Here is a 10295-nt window from a genome sequence, read left to right on the forward strand (position 1 = left end):
CACACTTTCCTCATTCCTGAAGAAGGGCTTATGCCCAAAACGTCAATTCTCATGTTCCATGGATGCTGCCTGACCTGCTGCGCTTTTTCAGCAACACAGTTTCAGCTCTGATCTCCAGCATCTGCAGTCCTCACTTTCTCCTAGATAATTGTCATCAACCAGGACGTGATGAGAGAGCTATTAAGTGACGAGGCTGTCATCAGTTTATAGAGTGTGGAATATCTTCTGGTAGCATTTCAGACAAGTGTGTTGGACTTTTGGGGGCATATTTCTTTGACTGCGTTTTCTTACCTCTCAGCTGGTGGACATTAGCAGGTTGTGCTAGCTATAGGAAGCCATTCAAGTTGTATTGGTCTCAGTATCCTAAAAGAATCCCCATGATTTCCCAGAGGTTAGTATCGATTGAGCTTGTGTCAATTGCTGAGCCAGATTGTGCAGTGGTATTCTGCCGTTCAGTAGACCAGGGTGACTGAAGAAGTGCATGGTATGTTGGCTGAGCTACCAGCTGATTCTGCCAGCTATCTTATGAGGTTCAGTGAGATCTTCACCATCTTTAATAAAATTGTTAACTGTCAGTTAAACTGATAACTGCCGAGCATGGGAACTGTTTGCAGAGTCCTGTTTCCTTGCCAGTCATTGGCTACTATCAGGGCATTGTACCCCTTTCTTCCCCATGCAAAGCCTTGGAAAATCTGACTACTCAAGGGCAGTCTTGAGAGATTGCTTGAGGGCTGTTTTTAATGTGCCCTAATCTTCCCCGCTGGCCAGTATCTTTGCATTAATGAGGGTCTGTCCAGCGACAGCATCAGCTGTTGAAAGAGGTTAAACATAAAATGTTGGTGGAATATGGATATAAGAGTTTGTAATGCTGACACGATTAAAGCAAAAGAGTAAATATATTATTATCACAGTAATAGGAGCTGGGTGAGGGAATATCTCAGCACCCTAAAGCCAAGATCCAGGAAGTGGGGGAGGGGAGGAGCAATTTCCTCCATAGCGCAAGGCTGCTATACTTGGGTCAGGGAGAGTAGGTGTGTTAGCATCAAGGGCAAACCTGTTGTGCTGAGGTTAGGGACCTGAAATCTAGCCAAGAGAAGCCCCGGGATTTCTGACGTTAGTCCTGAATAGGAGAGGACATTGTAAGGAAATAAAATCAAGAAACATTCTGTATTTAGATTTAAGGAAATAAGAGGATTTACAATTGTAATAAGAGTGTCTACATGCCTCTTGATAGCGCCAATTAAGTCACACAATGCACTTCTTTCAAAATTAAAGAAGCTTGAGGCAAAAGCAGTTGTTTTGATCTGAGACTTTAATTTTCAGTACACTAGCTCATCAGAAGGAAGCGAATTTATTGCATTCAAGACAGCCTTCTGGAGGAGTATAATTTAAAACCAACAAGAAGGGAGGCCATAATTATTTGAGAAGGATAACTCAGGTCCAAGGATTTGAGTTTTTGTTATGACCTACTTTAATGCAATGAGACTGGCAGCAGCAAACTGGTCTAAACCATTATTGCATGAAATTACAGATGAATAATAGCAGGTATTTAAAAAAAGAATTTAGTTCAATACTAGCTCAGTGTATATTCCCAAAGGCAAGGTGTTAACCAAATACAATGAAATAGGTGAAAAAATAATAACATAAAGAAAGAACATGCAAAAGAGCAAAGGATGGTTTATATCCAGAGGACTGAGAGAGATATAAAACCAAAAGATAATTAAAGCTAAGAAAAGGGAATACGCAAGTAAATGTGGAGGAGCATAAGATTAGCACAAAGGCTGTGTTTACAGTTTTGTTTGAATAAAACAAGTAAACAAGGATAATGAGTACCCTTTATTGGAAAATAAGTTAAGAAAATGACAAATGTGGTAAATAAGTAGTTGATAAATAACCAGTCCAAAGACATGCAGGTTCGGTGGATTGGCCATGGTAAATGCAGGGTTACGGAGGTAGGATAGGGGGCTGAGTCTAAGATGGGATGTTGTTCGAGGGTCGGTGAGGGCTAGATGGGCTGAATGGCCTCTTTCTACACTGTAGAGATTCTATAATTCCATGAGTTTGTGTCAGTCTTTACAATAGAGGAAAAATGTAATAAAGAGGAGCCTATTGTCCTGTTAATCTAACAGCTGTTGTGGGGGAGGTTATTGAAATCTGGTTAAAAAAAAGGGACAAAGTGACTAAGCATTTATTTGTTCTAAGTTACCACAAACAGAACAGTTTACTGTCTTGTGCCTTGACCCTTCTCCTCAGCAACTATCCAAACTGAACCTGACTATCCACAAAACTGGTGTCAAATTTGATACCATGTGAAACTTCTGACCAGACCACATATCGACTTCATCACTAATTCTGCTTACTTCCAACACTGTAACATTGTCCAACTCTGCTCTGGCCTCAGCTCATCTGATGCTGAAACATTCATTCATACTTTGAGTAATTATAGACAATTACATTGCTTTCCTGGGAGGGCTCTCATTTTTGACCTAAGCATGAGCTCATCCAAACTCTGATGTCCATGTCTCACACAAAGTCCCACTCCTCCAACATCCTTGTGTGCAACCTGGAATAATGTGTGCAATTTTGATCTCCACAGTTAGACAAGAATTATCCAGAATATCAGGAGTAGGCCCTTGAGTCTGCTCCACTTTCCAATAAGTTGATGGTTGATCTGATTGAGAACATAACTTCATAATCTGACCTGCCTCCCATAATGCTCAACTCCCTTGTAGATCAATATCTGTCTTACTAAGCCTTGAATATATTTTGCAAACCTGCTTTCCGGTATAGAGAATTCCAAAGGCAAACATCCCTGCTCATCTCCATCTTCAATGGGAGACTCTTTATTCTGAAACTGTTTTCCCACAGGGGAAAATATATTCTGAGAATCTACCTTGTCAATTTGTTCAAAAAAGCAGCTCACCACCACAATGAGAGATAGGCAATAAATGCTGGCCTTGCCAGTCATGCCCACATCTCATGAAAGGATTTTTAAAAATGCCCATCCAGATTCTTATATATTTTAATGTGATCACTTTCGGCCCAACATGCTCAACATTTCCTTTTAAGACAAGTTTTATTTTCCAGCAATAAACCCCTTGAACCTTCTCTGAACTGCTTTCAATACAATGAGATACTTCCTTAAATAAGGATGATAAAGCTGTATGCCATATACTCTCAGCAATACCCTATACTTTTATAATATGCCTTCCTCATATATTCCATTATCCTTGCAATAGATGGCAACATTCCATTTGACTTCCTATTTAATTTCTGTATCCGGAATCTAAAATTTTATGATTCATGTAAGACATCACCTACATCTCTCTGCACTGCAACATACTGCAGTTCAAACAAAATATCCTGTCTTTCTGTTCTCCAGCCTCATATTTTTCCACATCATGCTCCATATCTGCAAAATTTGTGCCCACTCACTTAACCTGTCTATATCCCTTTGTAGACTGTTTCTGTCCAATTTGGCTCCCCACCTATTTTTGTATCATTAGTATATTCAACTACAGTGCAGTCTGTTTATTTGTCTCAGTTACTTATCTTATGCTAAAGAGTTGAGGTTCCAGAACTGTTAGCTCACTCACTCCCGTCCTTTCTCTCATTACAAAAGAGAGAACCTGTACAGATGCAGGGGTGCCTGTCTTCCAAGGCTGCTTGGGATGATATAATCCTGAGAGGAGTCCCAGAGGGTATGGACTGGGATCCTCCCTCTGTCTCTCCCTTCGCAATCTTTCCCCAGTTCCTCGGTCCCTCTCAGGATCGTGTCATGCTCAGCTGATGGATCTCCAAGCAGCTTTTGGAATTGACTGAGTGAGCACTGCTTCCGCAGGGCACTGAAAAGCAGCCAGCGCTTCTCCAAGCTGATTAAACATCTCCGTGGAGGTAGAATTAACACAGTAATTAACCAAGACAGAGAGAAAAACAGAGAAAGGGAAAGATTGAATGGAATTCCCTTCTGGATGCTGGCTTTTGAAATAAATACAGGCAGGGCAGAGAGAGTCTGTGGCCAATGCGCTTTCTCTTTAAAAGTCCAATGATTAGTGTTCACTCTAGTTCCCTCCTTCCCTCCCACACAGGTTGAGTCACTTAGCTGGCTCACCCTGCCTCTGCTTGTAATCATTTTCTTTCCCATTTCACACTTTTGATTTGCAGCAGAATGGAGCTTTGCTAACTGTGTCTTGCAGCCCCAGCCTGAACATATCAATAAGCCTCCAAACATTCACATCGTCTTCCTAACATCCCTTCCCCAAAACCCTGCCCAACCCATCTACATGAGTCCATATCTCCTCACCTTTCCCACCCAGCCTCTGGCACATGAGGTGACCAAGTCTGGAATTAGAATTATCTGCCCCGCCTCCCCCACCCCAACCCGCCCCTATGAAGGCAGGTTGCTTCTGACCAAGGACAACCCTCCTCCCCACTCCTGCATTACCCCTTTAACACCCATGCATTACTGTATCTTTTCCTTGCATATCCTACTTTCACAATTGTACTGGGTCCTTTCCCAAAGCCTACAGCCCGAGTCCCAAAGACTAACCTGTTGAGACTCCTTCCTATAGCAATGACTACAATACTTCCACTCCCCCTCAGTTTTGGATTTGACAGACTGACCACATACCATTCTCATGACTAACATGATGAGACATGTCAGGACCCCTGACTGGTGCCTGTACACCTCTCCTACCTGCTGGACATGCCGCTGTGGAGCCAATGGACTAACCTTGACCCACTCCCTGAATAGCTGAGGCATGAACATCCTGGCATGGACCAATCAAATATAACTGGATGCCTGATGGTTGACAATTCCCTTGACTCTTATGGTAAACCACCTTTGACTTATTGTGCTGGTTTATAGGGACCTCTATGCCCCTCAGTGAGGACAACTTCTCTAAGACTTTGAGACACGGTTGCTCACTTTGTTCACATGCAGTGTATTTGTTGCGTGAGCTGCTGATGCAGAGATGTGAGATTGATGTAACACACTGGTGTGCAGAATGATGTGTGCTTACTAGACTGAGGACTACTTAGTAGCTCTGCAAGCTGCTTATTTTTATGACTGCAGTAATTGGCCTTGCAAAGTAAAGTGAAGCATGCAGGATGGCTGCTGAGTGAGTGAGCACTAAGAAAACAAGCAGCTGTGAGATGCTGCCTGATCCAGTTTGTGAACTGGGTCCCTGTGCCTGCGTGTAAAGTGTCCTTGCCGCAGCCTTTTAACGCTTGCCATCGGTGCACCTTATGATGTGAGACTGTGATACCCAAGTGGCTTGCAAATGAATCAGTGAGATGCCATGACTGTCATAAGGACTTGGAAAATGCCAGATACCAATGTCCATGGATGAGAGGTATATTGAGCTGCAACCCATGGACCATGTCCTGGGATGCTGTTTGGTGCTGAGTGACATGGAGGCTCCTTGCAGTTGAAATCACCAGGTACCCATTCTGATTGCCTTGTCCAGAGTTGTCAATGTTCAGCTTGCAAACAAGAAGCATCTCTCCCGAGTGAGTGAATACGTCAAAAAAAGCCTGTAAACAGGGAACTCTAATACATGGAATGATTCAGGGTCATCAATCAGCTATTGAATTAAAAATTGGACATCACTCTGCAGTCAATGTAATGTCATCATTGCTAAAAATTAAAAACAACTCATCCCAATCTTGAGGTCTGAACTTTTGATCTGCAGAATTTGTTTCCTTTGAATTTTTTCACTCATAATATTCGTATCAAACCATCTATTTTGTCTGTCTTATTCATGTGAGTGTGCATATGTCTGAGGTTTTAAAAAAAGTATAGTTTAGGTCACCTAGTAGTAACTTAATTTTTCTTGCTTTTTTAAAAAATAATAGGCTTGTTTACAATAAATAGTTACTTTCCTGTTAACAAACCTCATGTAAATTACGTTTGTCCTGAATACCAGTCAGTCACGCCAATTAATCATATTTGTGCTTTAATTGGGCCGTTACACATTAGTGACAGCTTGTGGGATAGTAAGGCTTGTTTATCAGTGCACTCTTCCCAATTGAGTCATGGCATCCTAACGTCTCATTGATCTGCACCTGAAACCCTCACCCACTTGGCATCTCACTGCCCTCACCAACCTGTAATATTATCCCCACATTTATTTTGCATATGTACGTTCTTTTTCTTGGTATCTTTCAAAGTGGCTGCAGATCCTAAAAGTATAGAACACAACACTTTTTGTCGAAAAGGTGGACATGATTGCAGCCAACCATTGTGAAAATGTCCCAGACAATTAGTAACAATGGATGGTATTCAACCACTGGCAGGCAGGGTAACTGTCACATAGTCTCCTTGTTATCCATCATTGTCTGACACTGATTCCTTAAATCGAGAAGGGTGTGGAGCTTGAAGATGCTGTCCTCTCTCAGAGAGGCGGTACTTCTTTTCCTACCACTGCGAGTCAGCCAGCCCTTTGGCAGCTTATCAGCCCAGAATGTTGTCACCTGCAATCTGATGGTGCAGATGGAAACTAGGCCCATTTCTTCTTTATAAACTTAGAATAACAGGAACCCGAAAGGTATTCTTTTTAAAAAGCCTCTGTTAAAATGTGTGCAAAGCAGAACCTAATGTCACTCTCGCTAATAAATCATTGAGACAGAAACTTCAGTCATGGAAACAATAATGTTGATTGATTGCAAATAACTTGATTGATTGCAAATAACTTAAGATCTGTGCTTCACTTTCAGAGTACACAGAATATTTGCCTTTAGATTAGATTCCCTACAAAGGGGAAACAGGCCCTTCAGGCCAACAAGTCCACACCGACCCTCCGAAGAGTAACCCAACCAGACCCATTTCCCTCTAACTAATGCACCTAACACTATGGGCAATTTAGAATGGCTAATTCACCTGACTGGCACATCTTTGGACTGTGGAATTGGACCTGGGTCCCTGGTGATGTGAAGCAGCAGTGCTAACCACTGAGCCGCCGTGCCACCCAACTCTAACTCCAACCACCTATATCTTCAGACATTTCATGGGACCATCAGGGTTCTTTCTTTTATGTGTGATTTCCTACATTGCAAACTCTTTTGTGATAATCCATTTCAATGGCTAAGGTTTCTTCACTATGTGAATGTTCACTTAGCCACAATTGGGAAAACATTTACCAAACCATTCAGCTGCACATAAAAACCTAGAAATGTGTAGATCTAAGACACATTCAGTAAGTTCTACAGGGTTGATAGTATTATGAATAAAGGAGTTAAGGCATTATAGATTCTGTTAAAAAAATCTGAATTGAGCTGAAAAGAAAAGGCTAAAAAGATTGTTGTTACCAATTCCCCAATTATCCTCAAAGTGTATTTCAGAGAGACGTGCCCAGACCGGTGAGAATTCTTTTAATATTGGGAGTTCACAGACAGATATACAGACAATGGAGGTTAGAGAATTCTAGCTTCAGAGTGAAACAGCAGACGGAGGAAAAATGTCATAAGGACTCAGAATAATTAACTTTGTTTTGTGGAACGCTTGATTCTGCAAAATTAATTGATCATCATTTTGTGCTCTTGAACAGCATAAAGAAACCTGGCTGAGAACAGCCAGTGTGCAGAACTCCAAGGAAAAGGCATTGCAAGCACCCTTAGATGGAAACTTTGACCAAGGGAGACAACAATCTTTCCTGAAGGGAGATCTCACTCTTCAATCTTTTGGAAGAAAAGACCTTTCCAGGCACAGAGAAAACCGAGAGAAAAAGAGAGAAACATTAGTTAGATGTGTGCTGTAAAGCAAGTGAGAATCAAAAAAATCCCATGTCTACAAAACCAGAATCTTTCTCTCCCAGCATCTGCTCTTCTGAAAAGCCAACTTCCTGAAAACATCATCTATGCAACTAGTGAAACCATTGCAGCTGCTGGATCAGATTTCAGGTGTTAATCTCTTTGCTTCAAGCAATAGGCCGTAATAGTATCACGTAGAGTTTTATTGGTACCTTCGCCTTATAAGTATTCTTTTGTTTTATCTGATCTTCTTTAAATTTGGTGACTGTAATTTGTTGTTACTAACTTTATCTCTTTGTTTGGAAGGAACCTTCGGTAATACTTTGGAATAAACTAATCCTAAACCTGTTTAGACCAAACACTTGCATGCTGGTCTGGTTTAATTTGAATCATTGCAAATTAAAAGTGGTCTGCAGGAATTATATTAATTGAAAAGTTCACTGAACATACGTTGGTTGTGTTAATGCACTCATACAAAAGGAAATGTGAAGTCTGCAGATGCTGGAGATCAGAGTTGAAAATGTGGTGCTGGAAAAGCATAGCAGGTCAGGCAGCATCTGAGGAACAGGGGAAATCGACATTTCAGGCATAAGCCCTTCATCAGGAATATTTCAAGGGCTTATGCCTGAAATGTTGACTCACCTGTTCCTTGGATGCTGCCTGACCTGCCGTTCTTTTCCAGCACCACATTTTTTGACTCAAACAAAAGGAAATATGTGTTTTGTAATTAAACATCACACAGGAGATATGAGGTTATTCTGGCTGAAATGTTTTTGTCCCATTTGTCTGACTGTAACAAGCACAGATATAAGCTGATTTACACACACTATGGACCAGTACAATCGATTGGTGCTGGTCATTAGCTTGACATAGTTAACTTTTACATTAATGGAATCTTGTGTCTTAGCAACCTGTGGCAACCTGACATTCATAAAACAAGCTCTCTCATGTTGCCTTTTAAACAGATGCTTAAATGATAGCTTTTCTGCAAATACCAGGCAAAGTTTTGACAGGAGCATGTGTCATCCAAAATTAACTGATGGTAATTCGAGAAAATGTCTACGAACCAATTCCACCTCATGATCAGAATCAATCTTGTGTTCTACTTATGTTTCAGGAATTTTCATTTTTAGTTTTATACTTCATGTTGATATGTGAGTTAGGCCAGCAAAGGTACTTGCAAGATAAAAAGGCATAGCAAATAATTATTCAGTACCACCTCAGAGAATAAATAGCTTATGAATTTCAAAATAGGAAAGGAAATGAGGCATTTTTCTCTTTGGGCTCATGCATCAAACAGCAGACAAATGTTCAGGCTTTTCCCGGAGGTTCTAAAAATTGCTGACTTAACTCTCAAGCTACAGCTATGGGAAATACATGGAAAAGAGAAGCATTCAGGCTTGAATTGAGAATGTTTTTAACACTTTCATTGATTAGTTTTAAACATATTGGAGATGGTGGAGAAAACCTATTTGACTAGATGAGACAGTTTGAGTAGAACTTTGTGGGATAAGACCTCCAAGTATACATCTAACTAGAGCTTGGAGTCCTAAGCACCTAACCTGCATGGCTTTGGACTGTGGGAGAAAACCAGAGCACCTGGAGGAAACACAGGGAGAATGTGCAAACTCCACACAGACATTTGCCCGAGCGTGGAATTGAACCGAGGAGGCCTGGCACTGTGGAGCAACAGTGCTAACCACTGAGCCACTGTGCTGCCCACATCAGAGGGGTACTGTAGCTGAAAGAGGACAGTTACCACTCGGGGTCTTTACATGTCCCAGGCACACTTTTGATGCAGGTGTGAAACAGGAAGGTGTTCAGAATGAGCTCAGAAGCTGGGCGGGAGCAGTTATGTCAGGCCTACAAATATACTCAAGGCTGTGGACAATGAGACTCTTTCATTGCTGCGGGAGGGCAGCAATCAGTGTCCTTGAGGCCTGGAGATTGCTCCAGAGGAACAGAAAATTAGATTTAAATTAAATCTTGGTCTTCAATCATAAAACTGGTTCTAGAATCCAACGATGTAACTGAATATCAAGTTACTGTGAGGTTTTGAGACTAAGCAGAAGAAAGGTAGGTTAGGAGAACTGGGAATGCGCTCTAGTATAATATGTGTGCCATTAATAGAAAATGTCATGATTCTAGTGACCGAGACCGAGACTGAGACAGAGTTTGAGAGACAAGAAAGAGTTAGAAAAATAGAGATTTTAGGGGCAGTAAGAGAGAGAGGTGATGGAGAAAGCCCATTTGACTGGATGAGACAGTTCGAGTGGGAGTTCATGGGATAAAATCTCTACGTATTCATTTAACTAGAGTTTGGAGCTGTGAGCATATCAGAGGAATACTGCAGATGATAAAGTTGCACTGAAGAGTCTGTTTTCATGCTGTACAATTTTATGACTCTATGAAAGGGGACAGTTACCACACAAATTGGGCTGAATCTTACAATATTTTGGCTGTGTACTTTTGTTGAATATTATGGAGGATTTCTGTCTGTGAGATCTTGCACGTTTCATCATACGATTGTCCCAAATTTGCCTCAT

The sequence above is a fragment of the Chiloscyllium plagiosum genome, chromosome 5 (assembly GCF_004010195.1).
Source record: "Chiloscyllium plagiosum isolate BGI_BamShark_2017 chromosome 5, ASM401019v2, whole genome shotgun sequence".
In the NCBI taxonomy this organism is placed as follows: Eukaryota; Metazoa; Chordata; class Chondrichthyes; order Orectolobiformes; family Hemiscylliidae; genus Chiloscyllium; species Chiloscyllium plagiosum.